Raw genomic sequence first — 22,311 nt, forward strand, 5'->3', positions numbered from 1 at the left:
TGGAAAAATCTGATACACTGGACAAATAACATTGCACCATAATACTGTCAAGAAAAGAATGAAGGATAGGATCAACCTAGCGAAAGAAATTGATTGCTCAGTTATTCATTTTTTAGGTGGGATTTTTTTTTTATTTAGTAAATATAAATTTCCAAAGTACAGTTTACGGATTACAATGTCTCCCCCATAATTTCCCTCACACTCGCATCCCTCCCATCTCCCATGCCCTCTCCCATTCCATGCACATCAAGATTCATTTATGAAGACAGGGTCATAGTCAAAGTGGAAGTTCTCTCCTCCCTTCAGAGAAAGGTACCTCCTTCTTTGATGGCCCTGTTCTTTCCATTGGGATCTCACTTGCAGAGATCTTTCCTTTAGGTCTTCTTTTTTTCCTGAGTGTCTTGGCTTTCCATGCCTAAAATACTCTCTTGGATATTCAGCAATATCCGAATGCCTTAAGGGTGATTCTGAGGCCAGAGTGCTATTTAGGACATCTGCCATTCTATGAGTCTACTGTGTATCCTGCTTCCCATGATGGATCATTCTCTCCCTTTTTGATTCTATCAGTTAGTATTAGCAGACACTAGTCTTGTTTGTGTGACCCCTTTGACTCTTAGACCTATCAGTTTGATCCATTGTGAACTGAAATTGATCACTTGGACTAGAGAGATGGAATTGGTACATGCCACCTTGATGGGATTGTATTGGGATCCCCTGGCATGATTCTAACTCCACCACTTTGGGCAAGTCCAATTGAGCATGTCCCAAATTGTACATCTCCTCCCTCTCTTATTGCCACTCTTATATTTAACAGGGATCACTTTTCAGTTAAAATTTAAACACCTAAGGATAATTGTGTGTTAATTACAGAGAGTTCAACCAATAGTACTAGAACAAAACAAAAGAAAAAAATACTAAAAGGGATAAAGTATTAAGTTGTGCATCACCAGTCTGGACAAGAGTTGATCAAGTCACTGTTTCTCATAGTGTCCATTTCACTTCAACAGGTTTCCCCTTTGGTGCTCAGTTAGTTGTTGCTGAACAGGGAGAACATATGATATTTGTCCCTTTGGGACTGGCTTAATTCAATCAGCATATGTTTTCCAGATTCCTCCATCTTGTTGCAAATGACTGGGTTTCATTGTTTTTGACTGCTGTATAGTATTCTATAGAGTACATGCCCCATAATTTCTTTATCCAGTCTACTGTTGATGGGCATTTGTGTTGGTTCCAGGTCTTAGCTATTGTGAATTCAGCTGCAATAAGCATTAATGTGCAGACTGCTTTTTTGTTTGCCAATTTAATGTCCTTAGGGTAAATTCCAAGGGGTGGTATGGCTGGGTTGTATGGTAGGGCTATATTCAGGTTTTTGAGGAATCTCCAGACTGACTCCCATAGTGGCTTAACCAGTTTGCATTCCCACCAACAGTGGGTTAGTGTCCTTTTCCCCCACATTCTAGGCAGCATCTATTGTTGGTAGATTTCTGAATGTGAGCCACTCTAACCAGGGTGAGGTGAAACCTCATTGTGGTTTTGATTTGCATTTATCGTATTGCTAGTGATCTTGAACATTTTTTCATGTGTCTGTTGGCCATTTGGATTTCCTCTTTTGAAAAATGTCTATTGAGGTCCTTGACCCATCTCTTAAGTGGGTTGTTTGTTTTGATCTTGTGGAGTTTCTTGATCTCTTTGTAGATTCTGGTTATTAACCCTTTATCTGTTGCGTAGTTTGCAAATATTTTTTCCCATTCTGTCAGTTGCCTCTTCACTTTCCTTACTGTCTCTTTTGCAGTACAGAAACTTCTCAATTTGATGCAATCCCAATAGTTAATTTTGGCTTTGACTGCCTGTGCCTCCAGAGTCTTTTCTGGGAAGTCTTTGCTGGTACCTATATCTTGCAGGGTTTCTCCAATGCTCTCTAATATTTTGATGGTGTCAGGTCATAGGTTTAAATCTTTAATCCATCTTGAGTGAATTTTTGTGTAAGGTGTAAGGTAGGGGCCTTGCTTCATGATTCTGCACGTGGAAATCCAATTTTCCAGCACCATTTATTGAATAGACTGTCCTTGCTCTAGGGATTGGTTTTAGATCCTTGATCAAATATAAGTTGGCTGTAGATGTTTGGATTGATTTCTGGTGATTCTCTTCTGCTCCATTGGTCTATCCATCTGTTTCTGTACCAGTACCATGCTGTTTTGATTACAACTGCCCTGTAGTATGTCCTGAAATCTGGTATTGTGATGCCTCCAGCTTTGTTTTTGTTGTACAAGATTGCTTTAGCTATACAAGGTCTCCTGTGTCTCTATATGAATTTCAGCATCATTTTTTACAGATCTGAGAAGAATGTCTTCAGTATTTTGATTGCTATTGCATTGAATCTGTAAATTGCTTTTGGGAGAATGGACATTTTGATGATATTTATTCTTCCAATCCATGAGCATGGAAGATTTTTCCATTTTTTGGTATCCTCTTCTATTTCTTTCTTTAAGGTTTTGTAATTGTCATTGTAGAGATCTTTAATGCCCTTGGTTAAGATTATTCCATTTAGGGGTTCTTTTTTTTTTCCAGGGTGTCTTGGCTTTCCATGCCTAAAATACTCTCTTGGATATTCAGCAATATCCGAATGCCTTAAAGGTGATTCTGAGGCCAGAGTGCTATTTAGGACATCTGCCATTCTATGAGTCTACTGTGTATCCTGCTTCCCATGATGGATCATTCTCTCCCTTTTTGATTCTATCAGTATTAGCAGACACTGGTCTTGTTTGTGTGATCCCTTTGACTCTTAGACCTATCAGTGTGATCAATTGTGAATGGAAATTGATCACTTGGACTAGAGAGATGGAATTGGTACATGCAACATTGATGGGATTGTATTGGGATCCCCTAACACGATTCTAACTCCACCATTTTGGGCAAGTCCAATTGAGCATGTCCCAAATTGTACATCTCCTCCCTCTCTTATTGCCACTCTTATATTTAACAGGGATCACTTTTCAGTTAAAATTTAAACACCTAAGAATAATTGTGTGTTAATCACAGATTTCAACCAATAGTACTAGAACAAAACAAAGAGAAAATACTAAATGAAAGATCTCTGTGAGCGAGATCTCAGTTGAAAGAATGGGGCCATCCAAGAAGGAGGTACCTTTCTCTGAAGGGAGGAGAGAACTTCCACTTTGACTATGACCCTGTCTTCATAAGATCAAAGTCGGCAAACTCAAAAGGCTTCCATAGCCTTGGCAACTCATGACTAGAGCCTAGGGAGATTACTGACGCCATAAACAAAAGTGTCAAATTGCTAAGTCAACAACAGGAATCTCTGTGTACTTACTTCTCATGTGGGATCTGTCCTTAGTGTGTTGTCCAATGTGAAGTAATGCTATAACTAGTACTGAAACAGTATTTTACACTTAGTGTTTCTGTGTGGGTGCAAACTGATGAAATCTTTACTCAATATATACTAAATCGATCTTCTGTATATAAAGATAATTGTAAATGAATATTGATTTGAATGGAATGGGAGAGGGAGTGGGTGATGGGAGGGGTGTGAGTTGGAGGGAAATTATTGGGGGGAACCATTGTAATCCATTAACTGTATTTGGAAATTTATATTTACTAAATAAAAAAAGTTTACTCCATGGTATTTGATTGTTTTTGTAGCTATTGTGAATGGAATTGATCTTAGAAGTTCTTCCTCAGCCATGGCATTGCCTGTGTATGCAAAGGCTGTTGATTTTTGTGCATTGATTTTATACCCTGCTACTTTGCCAAAATCTTCTATGAGTTCCCATTGTCTCTTAGTAGAGTTCTTTGGATCCCCTAAGTAAAGATTCTTATCATCTACAAAGAGGGATAGTTTGAGTTCTTTCTTCCCAATTTGTGTCCCTTTAAATTCTTTTTCTTGCCTAATATCTCTGGCTAAAACTTCGAGAACTGTATTGAATAGCAGTGGTGTGAGAGTGTGCATCCATGTCTGGTACCAGATCTCAGTGGAAATGCTTCCAACTTTTCCCCATTCAATAGGATGTTGGCCATGGGTTTTTCATAGATTGCTTTGATTGTATTGAGGAATGTTCCTTCCAAACCCAGTTTGCTTAGAGTTTTCATCATGAACGGGTGTTGTATTTTATCAAATGCTTTCTCGGCATCTATTGAGATAATCATATGGTTTTTCTTCTGCAGTCTGTTAATGTGGTGTATCTCGTTGATTGTTTTGTGAACATTGAACCATCCCTGCATACCCGGGATAAATCCCACTTGGTCTGGGTGGATGATCTTTCTGATGTGTTGTTGCATTTCTCTTCTCCTACTAGATTTGGGTCTGGTTTGCTGCAGATTTTCTAGATCCTTGAGATGAATTGAGAGCTCATTTATTTGGTGCCTTTCCAATTTCTTGAAGTAGGCACCTATTGCTATAAATTTTCCTCTTAACACTGCTTTTTCTGTATCCCATAAGTTTTGGTATGTTGTGCTGTTATCCTCGTTTACTTCCAGAAAGTTTTTGATTTCTCTTTTGATTTCCTCTATGACCCATTGTTCATTCAGGACCATATTGTTCAATCTCCATGTGTTTGCATATGCTCTAGTTATTCCTGAGTTGCTAATTTCCAACTTCATTCCTTTATGGTCTGAGAAGCTGCATGTATGATTCTAATTCTTTTGAATTTGTTGAGACTTGCTTTATGGCCTAGTATGTGGTCAGTCCTAGAGAAGGTTTATGTACTGCTGAGAAGAATGTAAGTGCTTTATGTGTAGGATGAAAAGTTTTGTAGAAATCTGTTAGATACATATGGCTATAGTGTTGATTAAATCTGCTGTCTCCTATTGATCTTCTGTCCTGTTGATCTGTCTATTTCTGAGAGCGGAGTATTGAAGTCCCCCAGTACTATTATATTGGAGCCTAAGTCTCCCTTCAAGTCCCTTAACAAATCTTTTACTTAAATCGTGCCATGTAATTGGGTGCATATACATTGATAATCATTATATCTTCCTGTTGAATTGATCCTTTAATCATATAGTGCCCCTCTTTGTCTCTCTTAACAGTTTTTGTATTAAAGTTTATGAGCCCTATATTAAGATGGCTACACCCGCTCTTTTTTCATTTCTGTTGGCATGGTATATCTTTTTCCAGCCTTTCCCTTTCAGTCTGTATGCATCTTTGTTGGAAAGATGTGTTTCTTGTAAGCAGCAAATAGATGGGTTTTGTTCCTTAACCCAATCAGCCAATCTGTGTCTTTTAACTGGACAGTTCAGGCCATTAACGTTCAATGTGACTATTGATAAGTAGTAAATTTGCCCTGCCATTTGCCAAAGATATTTTCTAATATATGCTTTGAATTCCCTGTGATCTTTTGCTGTGAGGTTTCTTTCCTTTACCTTCTTTCATATTGTTGACCGTATTTCTGTGTTTCTGTGTGTAACACATCTTTTTTTTTTTTTATTTTTTTTGACAGGCAGAGTGGATTGAGAGAGAGACAGAGACAAAGGTCTTCCTTTTGCCACTGGTTCACCCTCCAATGGCCACCACACCCAGCGCACTTCGGCCAGCGCATCACATTGATCCGAAGCCAGGAGCCAGGTGCTTCTCCTGGTCTCCCATGCAGGTGCAGGGCACAAGGACTTGGGCCATCCTCCACTGCACTCCCGGGCCACAGCAGAGACCTGGCCTGGAAGAGGGGCAACCAGTACAGAATCCGGCGCACCAACCGGGACTAGAACCTGGAGTGCCAGCGCCACAAGATGGAGGATTAGCATATTGAGCCATGGCTCCGGCCATGTGTAACACATCTTTAAGCATCTTTTGCAGGGCTGGACCAGTGGCAACAAATTCTTTCAATTTCTGTTTGCTATGAAAGGTCTTTATTTCACCTTCATTCACAAATGAGAGCTTTGCAGGATATAATATTCTAGGCTGGCAGTTTTTCTCTCTTAGTACCTAGACTATGTCTTGCCAATCCCTTCCAGCTTGTAGGGTTTCTAATGAGAAGTCTGCTGTGAGTCTAATTGGAGATCCTCTGAAAGTAATCTGGCATCTCTCTCTTGCAGATTTTAGAATCTTTTCTTTATGTTTCACTGTGATGAGTTTGATTACAACGTGTCGTGGTGTGGTGAGGATCTCTTTTGGTCATGTTTACTAGGGGTTCTATGAGCTTCCTGTTCTAGGATGTCTCCGTCCTTCTCTGCAAGTATCTCACTAAAAAGGCCTTCTAATCCTTCTAATCCTTTCTCTCTCTCCATGCCTTCAGGAACTCCTAGAACCTGAATGTTGTGTTTTTTTTTTTTTAATAGTAAACTGTAGATTCCCAACAATATTTTTTAGATTTCTAATTTCCTCTTCTTTTCTTTGGTTTGACTGTATGTTTTCCTGTGCTCTGTCTTCTAAGTCCTATATTCTCTCTTCTGTTTCACTGACTCTGTTTTTAAGGTTCTCTAATGTGTTTGTCATTTGATCTATTGAGTTCTTCATTTCATTTGGATTTCTCTTCACTATCACACTTTCCTGTTCTACTAGTTTCTGTGTTTCATTTTGATTCCTCTTTAAGATTTTATTTTCTCAAAGGAGATTTTCTATCCTGTCCAATAAGGAATTCTGTACCTCAAACATTTGTTTTTGAAAATTTCTAATTGTTTTTATCATAAATTTTTTGAAATCTGTATCTTGCATTTCTTCCATCTCATCATTTTCATAATCTTGGCTTGGGGTGTCTTGTTCATTTGGGGGCATCATAATGTCTTCCTTGTTCTTGTTTCCTCAGTTTTTGCATTTGTTGCTTGTATTGTGGAGATATCTTTGGATTCTAGGAGATAACACAAATGTAGGCATCAAGAATAGGTAGTGTAGACTCATAAGAATCATAGATTCTTAGACCAGAAACAAGTACTGGAAATCATGTAGGTCTCCGTTCACACAAGTTTAGAATGAAGAAAACCCTTTCAAAAGGCACTAAGCAGTTAGAGGCAGAGGGAGAGCCACCACCAGGCCAGAAACAGATTCTCATCTCTCTTTTACCCACAGTTTCTCTCTGTACTTTAGATCCTTATTTTTCAAAGGAATGAATGCCATTCAAAAAATCAGTGTTACTACTTAGGTTGTTTAAAAATGAAAAATACAATGGCTTTTCCACCCTGGTGCTCTGTCAGAGAGGGAAAAGGTTGCTCCTTTTCCAGTCCACTCTCTGCTGTGGCCTGGGAAGGAAGTGAAGGATGGACCAAGTGCTTGGACCCTGCACCCACATGGAAGACCAGAAGGAAGCACTTGGCTCCTGGCTTCAGATTGGCACAGCACACCAGCTGTAGTGGCCATTTGTGGGGTGAACTAATGGAAAAGGAAGACATTTCTGTCTCTCTCTAACTCTGTCAAAAAAAAGCACATATGAGATTTTCAAAAAGTTTGTGGAAAATGGAATTAAAAGATAAGCTTATTTTGTACAACAAATTTTGAAATCTGTGCATGTGAACAGTTTTCAAAAAGTTCATGGAAAATGCCCATTATACAAAAATGATGCATAGATTTCAAAATATTTTTAAAGAAAGTTATTCTTTTTTTGATAGGCAGAGTGGACAGTGAGAGAGAGACAGACAGAGAGAAAGGTCTTCCTTTTCTGTTGGTTCACCCCCCAATGGCCGCTGCAGCTGGCGTGCTGTGGCCAGTGCACCACACTGATCTGAAGCCAGGAGCCAGGTGCTTCTCTTGGTCTCCCATGCGGGTGCAGGGCCCAAGGACTTGGGCCATCCTCCACTGCACTCCTGGGCCACAGCAGAGAGCTGGGCTGGAAGAGGAGCAACCAGGACAGAATCCAGCACCTCAACCGGGGCTAGAACCTGGTGTGCTGGCACAGCAGGCTGAGGATTAGCCTATTGAGTGTGGCGCTGACCTATTTATTTATTTATTTATTTATTTATATGAAAGGCAGTTAAGGGGAGTGGGAAGGGGAGATACAGACTTCCATTTTCTGGTTCACTCCCAAAATGACCACAAGAGCCAGTTCGGGCCCAGGCTGAAGATGGAAATCAGAAGTCCATCCGAGTCTCCCACATGGGGTGGTAGGGGCTCTAGTAGTTGAACCATCTCCTCTGCCAGGTGTATTAGCAGGAAGCAGAACAGCACGTGGCAGCTTAACTTGCTGTGTCACAAAGATGGCCATTGAAAATAAGTTCTTGGAGCCAGCACTGTGGCACAGTGGGTTAAGCTACTTTTTGCAGTGCCAGCATCCTATAGGGGAACAGTTTGAGTCCTGGCTCCACTTCTGATCCAGCTCCCTGTTATTTTGCCTGGGAAAGCAGTGGAAGATGGCCCAGGTGCTTGGGCCCCTATACCATGTGGGAAACTCAGAAGAAGCTCCTGGCTTCAACCTGGTCATTTGGGTACTGAATCAGCAAATCGAAATTTCTCTGTAACTACGACTTTCAAATTAATAAATCTTTAAAAAATTCTATGCACTTAAAAGACCTGTTGCAACCCAAGTGCACAGTTACTTGCTCAGCAGAAATGCTAAATCAGGTGCAAGAAGTGCTGGTATCAGGGATGTCTTGGTAAAGAAGTAGTGGTTTGTAGAGGGCACTTAGGGGCTTTTATGCAGAAGCCAGACAGCAGTGTTTTAGAGTTTAAGAGATAGTGTTGGTTTACAAATTACATATTGTGACTGGTGTTGTGACATAGAGGGTAAGTAAGGCCACTGCCTGCAGGGCCAGTATCACATGTGGGTGCCGGTTCAAGTCCTGGCTGCTCCACTTCTGATCCAGATCTCTGCTGAGGCCTGGGAAGGCTGTAGAAGATGGTCTAAGACTGTGGGCCCCTGCACCCAAGTGGGAAACCTGGAAAAATCTTCTGGCTCCTAGCTTTAGATCAGCCCAGCCCCAACCATTGCAGCCATTTAGGGAGTGAGCTAGTGGATAAAAGACCTCTCTCTCTTTCTGCCTCTGCTTCTCTGTAACTCTGCTTTTCAAATAAAATCTTTTTAAATTATGTATTAACTTCCAACTGGGAGATCAGTAATTAAGTCAAGGTAGAGTTAGTCATTTGAATAGGCATCTATTCAGCCAGTAATGATGACTTCATTTCATTCTTTTTTTTTTTTTGACAGGCAGAGTTAGACAGTGAGAGAGAGAGACAGAGAGAAAGGTCTTCCTTTTTCCATTGGTTTACCCCCCAAGTGGCTGCTGCTGCTGGTGCACTGCGCCAATCCAAAGCCAGGAGCCAGGTGCTTCCTCCTGGTCCCCCATTCAGGTGTAGGGCCTAGGATTAGCCTAGTGAGCTGCAACACTGGCCTTGTTTCATTTCTAAACACAGAAATTATTTTAAATGGCTTTAGAGATGTACTTATCAAAATAATGTTGGCAGGACTCCTGTAGCAGCATGGAGGCTGCAGAAGAATGAAGAACACCTGAACCAGTGAGCCCCGAGTAAAGTGTTTGTGCAGCTGATGCAGAACTCCCAGTCTCTAGATGACAGACACATGGTTCACAACTGGAAATAGAAGAAAACTGCCTGAGAAGAAGCACAGTGATAGGAACAGGCACAAAACCCTGGTGTTTTAGGGTAAGGTCCTTTTGATCCTCTTTCATTACTTCCCCTTAGCAACAGGCAGAGCCTACAGCCTTCTGCCACCCATCCTCTCCCCACATAAAGGAAGAGTTGGAGGGGCCCATGGAAGTGGTGCATCCTGGGAGGCTGAATCTCTGGAAGAGAGGGCAAAGCAGGTGCAGAGTGGGGAGTTTCCCCACTATTGCATTTTAATGGGGACAGCAAAACCCTTATCACCCTTCACCCCAGACAACAGTGATTGGTCCAGGAGCTAAACATAGCGACTTCCCCTAGAATTGTAGCTGGGGGAACAGGCCCCACTCACAGATGGTGGGAATGGGTATGGGCTACACTCCTCCACAAACACAGGTCAGGTCATAAGGCTCTCACCAGCTAGCAGCTCTCTGGCCTCACCTCCCTGGTCTCTTTCTAGCTGACAAGCTCTTCCCAACCTTGCTGCCTGGGGACAGATACACTCAGGTGTCACCTTCATGGAAAACCTGAAAGATCTTTTTTTTTAAGATTTATTTATTTGAAAGAGTTACACACAGAGAGAAGGAAAGATGGAGAGAGAGAGAGAGAGAGAGAGAGAGAGAGAGAGGTCTTCCATCTGCTGTTCCACTCCCCAATTGGTCGCAATGGCTGGAGCTGTGCCAATATGAAGCCAGGAGTCAGAAGCTTGCTCTGGGTCTTCCCACATGGGTGCAGGGGCCCAAGGACTTGGACTACCTTCTACTGCTTTCCCCGGCCATAGCAGAGAGTTGTATCAGAAGTGAACCAGCTGGGACTAGAACTGGCACCCATATGGGATGCTGGCACTGCAGGCAGAGGCTTTATCTGCTACTCTACAGCACCAGCCCCAACCTAGAAGTTCAAGTTGACATAGTGGACAGCACACTCTGATCCCCAAGTCTAATGTAATAATGGGCAATGTTAATAGAGGTGTTGCAGGCTGAGGGAGGTGACAGGCATGCTTTGCTACAGAGCTGTGATGTAGGAGAAGGGACTCTAGACCAGCAGAAAGGGGTCCCTGGAGTTCCCAGCCCTTTCTCTCTCCTCAGTGACCATTCCCCAGACCACTTCTTCTCTGTAGCCACAGACAGCTCTGAAAGCAGTGACCTGGGGCAGGGGCATTCAGTCATTAATGAAGGCTACTGCAGGGGCAGGGAGGGAGGGTTGTAGGGAAGATCCCTGAGTAGTTGGTCCAGAGGGAGCATTCCTCTTAAAACATTACAGTCCTGTCTGCCATAGGCAGCCCTGGCCTTTTTGGTCATTTGTCTATTAATGTCTCACTTCAGAGGATACCTCCAACCTTTGCTATTGGATAGGAGGTTAAAAGTTTTAAAAGATTTATGTATGAGAGAGAGAGAGTGAGAGGACTTCTAATCATTGGTTCACTCCCCAAATGTCTGACAGATGTTCTCTTTAAAAATCTCCACTCAGTCCCCAATCCTCTGTCAAAATCTCATCATGCCCTTTAGGCTCATTGAGCATCCATTTACACTGTAACTGAGTTAACATACTGTGTAGACACATAAAATCTGGGTAATTTCACTATTAAGCCATGGTTGCAAGTCACTGCCAATGAATCTGTACCTGCCCTGCAGGTCACCAAGGAAGACTTTGCCACCTCAGATTACATACTGTGTAGGGATGAAAGCAACCTGAGAGATTTGAATAGAAAAAGTAATCAAGTTAAAAACTGCAAAGCTAAAATTGAACTATTTGGGAGCTATGATCCATAAAAACAACTCATTATTGAAGATCCCTATTATGGGAATGAGGTGGACTTCGAGCCTGTATAGCATCAGCATGTGTGATGTTACAGGGCCCTCCTGGAGAAAGCCCACTAGGCCTGAGGGTTCCCCACCAGCAGCCACATGCTCAGATGCCAGCATGTACCCCAGGCCTCACATGTCTTCCATTGACAGCTTATATTGAAAAATAATTGTTGAAGGAAATCAGTTGTACATGCAGTATAATAAATAAAGATCTTAAGCCTTCTTACACTAGTTGAGCCTTCCACTTTGCCCCAGTTACAAAAACAGGGGGACAAACACCACAGAACAGAGCAGAACAAATGCAGCAGCAAAATCAGACTCAGAGCCTGGAGTCAGCCTCCAAGGCAGTGTTTCATGGAGGCAGTGGCCTCTGAGGGAAGCACGGGTGTGGGAGGTGCACTCTATCCTCCTGCTGCCCTCCCCTCATCCTACACCCCTTGGTGGAGCTGGCCTATGAGAAGTTTTACTTCACATACCCAGAGTGCACTCTTGTATATTAGGAGACACAAAAGAAAAGTTTATGGAATCAGTACCTTTCACACTTGCTGATTTTTGTTTATTTCTTGAGGCCCTCAGCTTATTTCCTCCCACTTGAGCCACTTTATTTCTGAAATGTAATTATATACAGAAGAAGGATGCTTGAATGTTGTCTCCCTTTGTTGAATATGTCTGTGTTTATACCCACATCACCCAAATGCCAAACGCAAATTGGTTTAGGTGGGAAAATGTTCTAAAAAGTTCAATTATGCGATCCAACATAGGAAGCGAGATACACAGCAGACTCATAGAATGGCAGATGTCCTAAACAGCACTCTGGCCTCAGAATCAGCCCTTAAGGCATGCGGATCTGGCTGAAAAGCCCATGAGAGTATTTCAGGCATGGAAAGCCAAGACACTCTGGGAAAAAAATGCCCTAAATGAAAGATCTCTGTGAGTGAGATCCCAGTGGAAAGAACAGGTCATCAAAGAAGGAGGTACCTTTCTCTGAAGGGAGGAGAGAATTTCCACTTTGACTATGACCTTGTCTAAATATGATCAGAGTCAGTGAACTCAAAAGGATTCCATAGCCTTGGCAACTCCTGACAAGAGCTAGGGTGATTATTGATGCCATAAACAAGAGTGTCAATTTGTTAAGTCAACAACAGGAGTCACTGTGCACTTAGTTCTCATGTAGGATCTCTGTCCTTCATGTGCTGTACATTGTGATTTAATGCTATAACTAGTACTCAAACAGTATTTTTCACTTTGTGTTTCTATGTGGGTGCAAACTGTTGAAATCTTTACGTAATATATGCTAAACTGATCTTCTGTATATAAAGAACATTGAAAATGAATCTTGATGTGAATGGAAGGCAGAGGGAGCGGGAAAGGGGAGGGTTGTGGGTGGGAGGGAAGTTATGGGTTGGGAAGCCACTGTACTCCATAAGCTGTACTTTGGAAATTTATATTCATTAAATAAAAGTTATAAAAAGGAAAAAAGTTCAATTATGTTGATGAGATTCAGTATTTGCATGATAGTATTTCTTTGTTAGATTTTAGTGAGTTTATAACAAATATAGATCATTTCTGTCCTTCATATAACTAATTCTAAACTTACACGGTTTGCATGCCAGAAAAAATTGTTTTCAAAATAAACTTGGGAGTTAGAAAAATACAAAAGAAAAAAAATCTTTTGTTATCAGATGATTTACTTTCCATAGAATCCTACAACTATAAAACTAGATAGATCTTGGAGATCTGGGCTGGCCATCTGTGTGTGTGTGTGTGTGTGTGTGTGTGTGTGTGTGATAAGACAGTTTCTTTCTATTAATCCAGAAAAATCAAAATTTTATTTAATTTTTTGCTAAATAAATAAAATTTTGTTGGAAATTTGTTCATACAATACTAAATACCTTTTAATGCATAAGAATGTCACAAAAACAGATATTAATGCAAACATAATCTCTTGGATGACAATATAACCTAAAGTGGTTCATACAAACCTTGTTTATATTATAATGATATTGGACTATTCCCTATTTTTCTTTGCTGTTTAAACTTTATTTTTTTACATAATACTTTAATCACATTTTTTGACTTTGCTTATACACATTAAGTTTTTTGTGCACTGTACATTTTCTAGAAAAACATTTTTTACAAAGATCTATTTTCAGTAAACTGGGGAACAGCAAGCAAAGCATATGAGAGTGGCACAAGGACTTCTGTGGAGTCTATAATGAGGAGTCTGGGTTTGTCTGTGTACAGGATGGGCCAGACTGAAAAACTTCAAGGATGGAATTGATGGGCTCAGGTCCAGATCACCGCTAGAACATGGATTCAGGGTCATGTGAGGAGTGGATATATTGGTCATTATGTGAAGGGGGATGTTTGACTGTCAGGAGAAAGTGTGTAATTCTAATTAAATACCCAAGACAGGAGGAACATAAGTTGGAAAGAGGCTATCAACAGAGCTCAAAGCAGCAGCCAGCAGAAACCCAGGAGTATGGGAGGTGAGTAGATAAATTAGTCAAGGTCTAGTATTAGTGCTAGGTTTGCGAGGTTAATATAAAGTAAGTTAATTCAGAATGAGTACCAGTGATACTAAAAAAAGATGACTGATACTCTGTTATAAGGTCAGAGTATCCATATAAGCAACAGGCCCATAAACATACCATTAGGGTATGTTTTCCATAAAGGAATAAATTTTCCATAAAGGGATGGATACTTATTTTCCTGTTTTAATAGAAGTGTTACAAAAGCCAGGGGGCAGAATTAAACTTGTTAATATGGATACTGCCAGAAATATGAGGGAGATGGGGATTAAGAGAAAAATATGGGTGCTGGAGTTGTGGCCTATTGGGTAAAGTCACTGCCTTTGAGGCCTGCATCCTATGGGGGAACCAACTCAAGTCGCAGTGGCTCCATTTCCAATTCAGCTCCCTGCTAATATGTCTGGGAGAGCAGCAGAAGGTGACCTAAGTGCTTGGGCCCCTGAGAGAGCAGTGGAAAATGACCTAAGTAGGAGGCTTAGAAGAAGTTCCTGGTTCCTGGCTTCAGTCTACCCAGCCCTGGCTATTGCAGACATTTGGGGAGTGAACCAGAGGATGGAAGTTGTCTATCATCTGTTTGTCTGTCTGTGTATCTATTGATCTATCTCTCCCCCCCATAACTCACATTCAAATAAATAAAATAAATCTTAAAAAAAGAAACAAAAAAGAGCCAAACATGTCATTTCTCATGATTGAACTTGAGACAATATGTATTGGGGAAAAACTGGGTATGAACACCTTAGAAACCAGAAACAAAAAATGCTCAGCTTTGCTGTGGTTGTATTCAGCAGATCTTTGGCCAGAGAAACAGACACACCTGAGCAGTTCTTTATGTAAACTTCTGTCTATGATGCAAAAGACAGCTTGAAAAGGACAGAAATAAGGCATAAATGGAGAAGATGAGAATATTCTGCTGCAAAATTAAGTGTGAGATCACAGCAGTTTCATGTGTCAAACAGTTTCAGACCAAGGAGAATGGTGTGTGTGTGTGTATGTGTGTGTGTGTGTGTGTGTGAAAGAGAGAGATTGGAAACACTTGGTTTTATGAAATTGTTTCTTTTTTAAATTTATTTTTTATTTAGTAAATATAAATTTCCAAAGTACAGTTATTGGATTACAATGGCTTCCCCCCATAATTTTCCTCCCACTCACATTTTTTTCCTTCACTGTAAAAAATTTAAAGTTAACTCTGATCTGACTACAGGAATTGTATAGATCTTCCTGCGATGAATTTTAATTCTCATTCCTGATTCCATGCGATGGCCTTGATGTTATTTTTTCTAATTTGTACTATTTTTGTTTCCTTCCTTTTTATTCTCTTTTTCTTTCTTCTTTACTTTCTGGGATGAAATGGAGTTATAAGAAAATTAATTGTAGCCTCATATCAAACACATTGCCTGACACATGGTTATATCTCAATTAGTGTTTGTTAATTTAGAAAAATGAGCCTTGACTATGAAGATAATGAGGAGTCTTAATGACACTCTATAGGATGGCACAACAGGATCTAGTAATAGATAAAGGCAGTGAGGACAAGAAACAGTGAAAGAAAAATATTGGTTCTACTATGGAATTCTTGTGGGGCTACCTGGAATGAGAGTGGGTATTAAAAAAGTAATATATATTTATGAAAAGAACTTCTAACTGGCTTTCATATGTAAGGAGCTTCAACTTTAATAAATCTATCAGATAATGCCTCTAGTGTCACGTTGAATTTGTTTCAATGGGCAAGGGACATCCTGAGTGGACTGTGGACTCTTGTGGAGGAAGAGAATGGTGACGTCATGTCTTCTGGCATCACTGAGGTGGATAATGGGGGAGTCCTTTGCATAGAATCGTGCTCACATACTTGCTGGATATACTTAGGGTTTTTTCTCTAAAATTATTCAAATTTTTAAAATTTTGGTTGTGTGTTACCCTCTGATCATTTCCTTCCATTCTAGACCTTCCCAGGATACTTCCAGGGTAGACATTGAGTGAAAGGGCAGTGGTGCCTCAAGAACAAGTTGAGAGAATCAGGAATCAGCGGTGTCTTCAGTAACGTGCAATGTGAATGGAAAAAGCAGGAAAAACCCCAGATCTTGTTAGGTTCAAGCAATGAGGAGCTCTTTCTTCAAACAGTACCTTAATGCACTATAGTAAAAAATGTGGGGCCGGCACTGTGGCACAGCAAGTTAATGCCCTGGCCTGAAGCACTGGCATCCCATGTGGGCACCAGTTCGAGACCCAACTGCTCCACTTCCCATCCAGCTTTCTGCTATGGCCTGGGATGGCAGTAGATGATGGCCAAAGTCCTTGGCCCCTGCACCCACATGGAAGACCTGGAAGAAGCTCCTGGTTCCTGGCTTCAGATCGGCACATCTCTGGCCATTGTGGCCAGTTGGGGGAGTGAACCAGCAGATGAAAGACCTTTCTCCCTTTCCCTGCCTCTCCTCTCTGTGTAACTCTGATTTTCAAATAATTAAGTAAGTCTTTTAAAAAATGTGACCTAGTAGGAAAGGAATGCAATCTCAGGCAGCCATGTCTGAAAGACAGTTAGATCAAGTGGTAAGTGTCCTTGTATTCTACTGTTATCCTCTGCTGTGTCTTATATTTTTACTGGGATTTGAATAACTGAGGCACATTCAGGAGACTGTTTCAACTCTTGAAACAAATTCAAAAGTGACGCAGGAGGCATGTAGGATTGCCAATTTTGGAGAAGAGAAGGTCTATTAAATGCTTTAAAATATGTAAAGGATGTCATCTGGAAAATATTTATTTTTTAAAATTTATTTTATATATGTATTTGAAAGACAGTTAAAGAGAGAGGCAGAGACAGAAAGAGAGGTCTTCCTTTTGCTGGGTCACTCCCCAGATGGCCTCAGAGCCAGAGCTGTACCAATTCAAAGACAGGAGCCTCCTCTGGGTTTCCCACATGGGTGCAGGGGCCCAAGCGCTTGGTCCATCTTCTATTGCTTTTCCAGGCCATAGCAAAGAGCTGGATCAGAAGAGGAGCAGCTGGGACTCAAACTGGCACCCATATGGGATGCCAGCACTACATGCCAGGGCATTAACCCACTCTGCCACAGCGCTGGCCCTTGGAAAAATAATTTAATTGTGCAAGTCTCTAAGAAAGATACCCAAAGTGTTAGGCATTAAATTGTTAAAAATCTATTGATGGGGCCGGCATTGTGGTGTAGGAAGTAAAGCCGCCGCCTGCAGTGCCGGTACCCCATATGGGCACCAGTTCAAGTCCCAGCTGCTCCACTTCCAATCCACCTCTCTTCTATGGCCTGGGAAATCAGTAGAAGATGACTCAAGTCCTTGTGCCCTTGTACCCTTGTGGGAGACACGGAAGAGTCTCCTGGCACCTGACTTCAGATCAGCACAGCTCCGACTGTTGTGGCCAACTGGAGAGTGAACCAGTGGATGGAAGACTCTCTCTCTGAAAGTCTGCCTTTCAAATAAATAAATAAATCTTTAAACAACATCAACAAAAGAATCTATTGCTAAGTAGTATGTTAGTTGCAAAGAAAGAGGGAGGAAGAGTGCATTGGAAGAGTGACAGAGGGTGTAACTCCTAAAATGACATGGATAAATGCCAAGAGGGGAGCTACTTGTGATACCTTGTGTACACACAGCAATGGGGCCAATTGCTAGTTGTGGGGAATCAGATTTTTCACTGTTACCATAAATAAACCATGTGGGCTTGTGAGTTGTAGTCCTCACTCCCAGTAAGAAGTGCCTTATCCCTAGGTAGTTCTAGGAGCTGCCAGGTTGCTTTCTATGCAGGATCTGACAGACAGAATATTTTCCTCAGGTGTGAGATTGGATGAGAGAACCTATTAAGGTTCTTTCAATCATAAAAAATTTATGTGTGGTCACTGGCACTGTGGCATAGTAGATTAAGCATGTGGGCTGTTTCACTTCCAATCCAGCTCCCTGCTAAGGACTTGGGAAAACAGTAGAAGACAGCCCAAGTGCTTGGGTCCTTCAGCCACATGGGAGACCAGAAGAAACTCCTGGCTCCTGGCTTTGGATCAGCACAGCTCTGGCCATTGTGGCCATTTGGGAAGTGAACCAGTAGATGGAAGACTTCTCTCTGTCTCTCCCTGTCTGTAACTTTACCTTTCAAATAAATAAATAAATCTTTAAAAAAAGAATTTATGTGTGGTACTAAAATCTTCTGTTGGAATCCTTTGGAGTTTGTAAACATGAAATTATTGAGCAACCAGTAGACTTAGTTACTTCCTTTATTCTGTTGCTAAACAGTCTTATTTATTAAAAGTAGTCTGTGAGAGAGAGAGTTAAAAATAAGCGTTTGAGAAGGGAGGAGGGGTGATTAATACCTTTAAAGGGACCATCATCGTCCTTTTGTTTTTAATGAACTTGAGGGTAGAAAATGCCTCATCTTGTCTCCTACTATTTCTACTGTTTTTCCTAGAAATTTCCCAAGGGCTGGTGCTTTGTTACTTCTGAGTAGCAGGGAACAGAGTCACACTGTTTATGTTTATGTCATTTAGGGACAAGATTGATGTCTGTCATGACTTATGCCCTCATCTCATAGCCGCCCTAATTGTTCACTGTCTTTCCATTTGGATCACCCTGGGATGCTTTCAGAAGGATGCTGGCCATGAGAAACATCTGAGTCAATCAGGACAATTTTCCTTTTAGATTATCTTGAAAGAAGATTGGCTTTTGAAATTTAAAATTTAAATTTAAAATATAGAAAACCATAAACCATGCATTACAATAGCATGAGGCTGAAATTCCAGAAAACTGAATTCTAGTTCCCCTTTGCTTTGATTAGACTCTGTGAGTTTGAGTATCCTCTTTGGTCCCTCCAAGCCTTTGTTTTCCACAGTGCATCATCAGATGCCTCCCAGACGTCCCACCAAGCTTTACCATTTAGTGTGTGACCTCTTCCTAGACAGGAGGATTGGATGACAACAATGTTTTCTGCTGATGTGTTTCAACCTCAGTTAAATACCCATGTGCACTTGATGATATATTTGTACAGAATTTGATAATTTTCACATCCATGTCCAAAATATTCTTACTTGTTGCACATAACAGTAAAAGTAAATAAACCAGCTCCATTATATAAGACAGCAAAGTTCATCTAGGGTCACTGACAAACCTAAGGTTATATGGCTAAGGGGAGGTAGAACCAACTTTATGACTTCAATTTCTGTGTTCTTTTTCAAATGAGTGGGTCTACAGAAGTGTTTTTTTACCACTGCAGTTGTGTTTCCTATGTATGATCAAGAGCACTCTGCCCAACTCTCCTTGGCTGTTATTGCAGGGACATCTGTGATAACCATGGTGGAGAAAAGTCCTCTTCACATCCTCTAGGCACTTCCTGTTCAAATTCATTATACAGGTTAACAATGAGAACTAAAGGTAGTGGCCTTTTAAAGGTGTTTGGCTCATGGCATTTCCTTGGGGATTTGCAAAGCCCAGATGTTTTGATTGTATCCAGGTCTTACAGAATTCTCCTGGTGGGTGGTCCTGTATTCACAGTATGAGCCCACACAGGTGTTGTCCATCCGCAGAAGCACAAGACACACACTCACTTCAGCTGCATCAGCACACAATGCTGGGCCGGTTTGTTATGAATTATGTGACTGTAATATCCCTAGAGAATCAAGTCATGCATTCAGCATTATTTATCCTGGATGGGCAAGGAGCCTCCTGATAGTAAGTTGGAAGATGAGGATTTAGCAATCTGTAGTGCTACGAAAAGGAGCAACTCTTGTACAAAAGTGGTTAAACAAAAAGCAAAAAGACATCCTCATACTTAAGAATGAGGTATGCCTCCTAAGTAGTGGTTTAACCTGCTGCACCACAGTGCTCATCCCTGACATTTTATTTGATATTTCTGTGGCATTTTGAATTGTTTTACCTAAATTCATTTGTTAGAGCCAGTGTTGTGATGCATTAGAATAATCTGTTGCCAGTGATGCTGGCATCCCATATGGGCACTGGTTTGCATTTCAGCTGCTCTACTTCCCATCTAGCTCTCTGCCAGTGCATCTGAGAAGCAGCAGACAACCCAAGTTCTTGAGTCCCTGCCACCATGAGGGAGACTTGGATGGAGTTCCAGATCCTGGCTTTGATCTGACCCAGTCCCAGCCATTGTGACCATTTGGTGGGTTGACCTGCAGATGGGAGATCTCTCCCTCTCCCCTCCCTGTCTCTCCTTTATAACTCTGTCTTCCAAATAAATAAATATTTTAAAAATATTTATTTTTCAATATTTTTTCTCCTTACCTTCTAGTACACCATCCTCCTTGTGCTGCTGCTCTCTGTCAACTTCTCCTCAGCCTCTGACTACAGCACAGCCACCTCTCCAATGCTGACATCTTCTGACACACGTTTCACTCTTCTGTTCTCTCTAAACTGCAGACTCTGCTTGGACAACCCAACTAACTCTCATGCATAGACACACACACACCTGAGGACTCTAGAGTCTTGGATTTCAGGTCAGAACTAACTCATTTTCAGATGACTGGTGAAAAAACCAGTCTGGAAGCCAGGGTGTAGCCTTGTGGTTCAGATGCCTGTGTCCCACATTGGAGTTTCTGGGTTTGATTCCCAGTTCCAGCCTTGACTCCAACTTCCTAATAATGTAGACCCTGGGAGCTGGCAAGTGATGGCTCAGATGATTGGGTTCCCTGCTCCTGGGCCAGACCTGGCCACTATGGACATTTGAGCAGTGAACTAAAGGGGAATTCCACTTCTTTGTCTACTTGTTTGTCTCTTTGCATCTCAAATTAAAAAACAAAACAAAAAAAGTATGTCTATATCTTCCATTAAAATAATTTTCTCAATGGCTAAAAGTAGTTTCATTGTTAAAATTAGCAAAAAAAATGCTTCTTGGTTGTAAATGATATTTGAATAATGTATAACTGTAAATCAGATTTCCATAGTGGATAAGGAAGAGAAAGATAAGAGCAATAATTTTTACTTCTGGCTTTGGTGCTTCTTTGTCACATAACTGAAAAATTCACTTAAACTTATGGAGCCCAAGTTGAGTATCTTTAAAATTATAGGCTCATCTAGTTGAGGCAAGTGGCATAAAGCTGAGAGGCTTCCTTGTTTCTAAGCCACAAGAGCTAAGTGACATTTGCAAGTTATTTTACCCCTCTGGTTCTTCCTCCCTTGTGAAATAAGAAGATTGTCTTTATATTTAAAGAATTTATTCTACACAGTGCTATCTTATGGTAAGGTTTGTGTGACTGTCAGGTCTTCTATACTTCTACTGTATTATTAGCAGTTGGAACTGAAGACGAAATGCTAAACATAGAACTGCTAGGACTAGGGCCCGTGCTGTGGCACAGTGGGTTAACGCCCTGGCCTGAAGCACCAGCATCCCATAAGGGTGCCAGTTCAAGACCTGGCTGCTCCACTCCTGATCCAGCTCTCTGCTATGGCCTGGGAAAGCATTAGAAGATGGTCAAAGTCCTTGGGCTCCTGCACCCACATGGGAGACTTGGAAGAAGCACCTGGCTTCACATCAGCACAGCTCTGGCCCTTGTGGCCAATTGTGGAGTGAACCACCAAATGGAAAACCTCTCTCTCTCTGCCTCTCCTCTCTCTGTAACTCAGACTTACAAATAAATAAATAATAAAATAAAATAAAATAACTGCTAGGGCTTGTAGTTCTATTAGAACCTATGCAAAAACATTTGAGTTCATGGGAATTTTTAAAGTTAAAACAGAAACACTGAATTACTGTTCATAATCAGTATAGTTACTAAAATTCTTAATTATAATCACTGAGTATTGGTAATGTAATTACTTTTTTTAAAGATTTTATTTATTTATTAGGCAGATAGATTTAGAAACAGAGAGAAAGGTCTTCCTTCTGTTGGTTCACTCCCCAAATGGCCACAACAGCCAGAGCTACACTGATCCAAATCCAGAAGCCAGGTGCTTCTTCCCAGTCTCCCATGTGGGTACGGGGGCCCAAGCACTTGGGTCAACCTCCACTGCCTTCCTAGGCCACAGCAGAGAGCCTGACTGGAAGAGGAGCAACCGGACTAGAACCGGCATCCACATGGGATGCCAGTGCCACAGGCAGAGGATTAAACAGTGTGCCAAGCACCAGCCTCAGTAATGTAATTACTGATGGTATACTCCTAGTACTGTATATTTTAGTTTACACGATACTTAGATTAGATAAAAATACAGGTAGCAATAGTTATTGCTTCTCTTACTTTTCCTGGATTGGCTCATAGTACATGTCAATAAACCTTATTTTTTAAAGGTTTATTTATTTGAAGGAGTTACAGAGAGAGACACATAGATGTTCTGTTTGCTGGTTTACTCCCCAGGTGGCTGCAAAAAGCTAGAGCTGGGCTGATCCAAAGCCAGGAGCTTCTTCCAGGTCTCCCACATGGATTCAGGGTCCCAAGTATTTGGGCCATCTTCTGCTTTCCAAGGCAAGTTAGCAGGGAGCTAGATTAGAAGTGGAGCAGCTAGGACATGAACCACT

At 41.3% G+C, this 22,311-nt stretch overlaps 1 long non-coding RNA gene across 2 annotated transcripts in view; it reads left to right on the forward strand.

The window, feature by feature from the left end:
- Positions 1-9,480, forward strand: part of LOC149125379 (uncharacterized) — a 54,320-nt gene extending 44,840 nt beyond the window's left edge. Inside the window, exon 5 of one of the 2 annotated variants that reach the window (XR_016237060.1) lies at positions 9,341-9,480. This is a non-coding gene — a long non-coding RNA (uncharacterized LOC149125379). The remainder of the gene's footprint in view (positions 1-9,340) is intronic. The other variant, XR_016237057.1, reaches the window with a different exon arrangement.
- Positions 9,481-22,311: the final 12,831 nt, after the last annotated feature.

Source organism: Oryctolagus cuniculus, chromosome 7 (assembly GCF_051225735.1).
Source record: "Oryctolagus cuniculus isolate XC-2025 breed Fujian yellow rabbit chromosome 7, ASM5122573v1, whole genome shotgun sequence".
Classification (NCBI taxonomy): Eukaryota; Metazoa; Chordata; class Mammalia; order Lagomorpha; family Leporidae; genus Oryctolagus; species Oryctolagus cuniculus.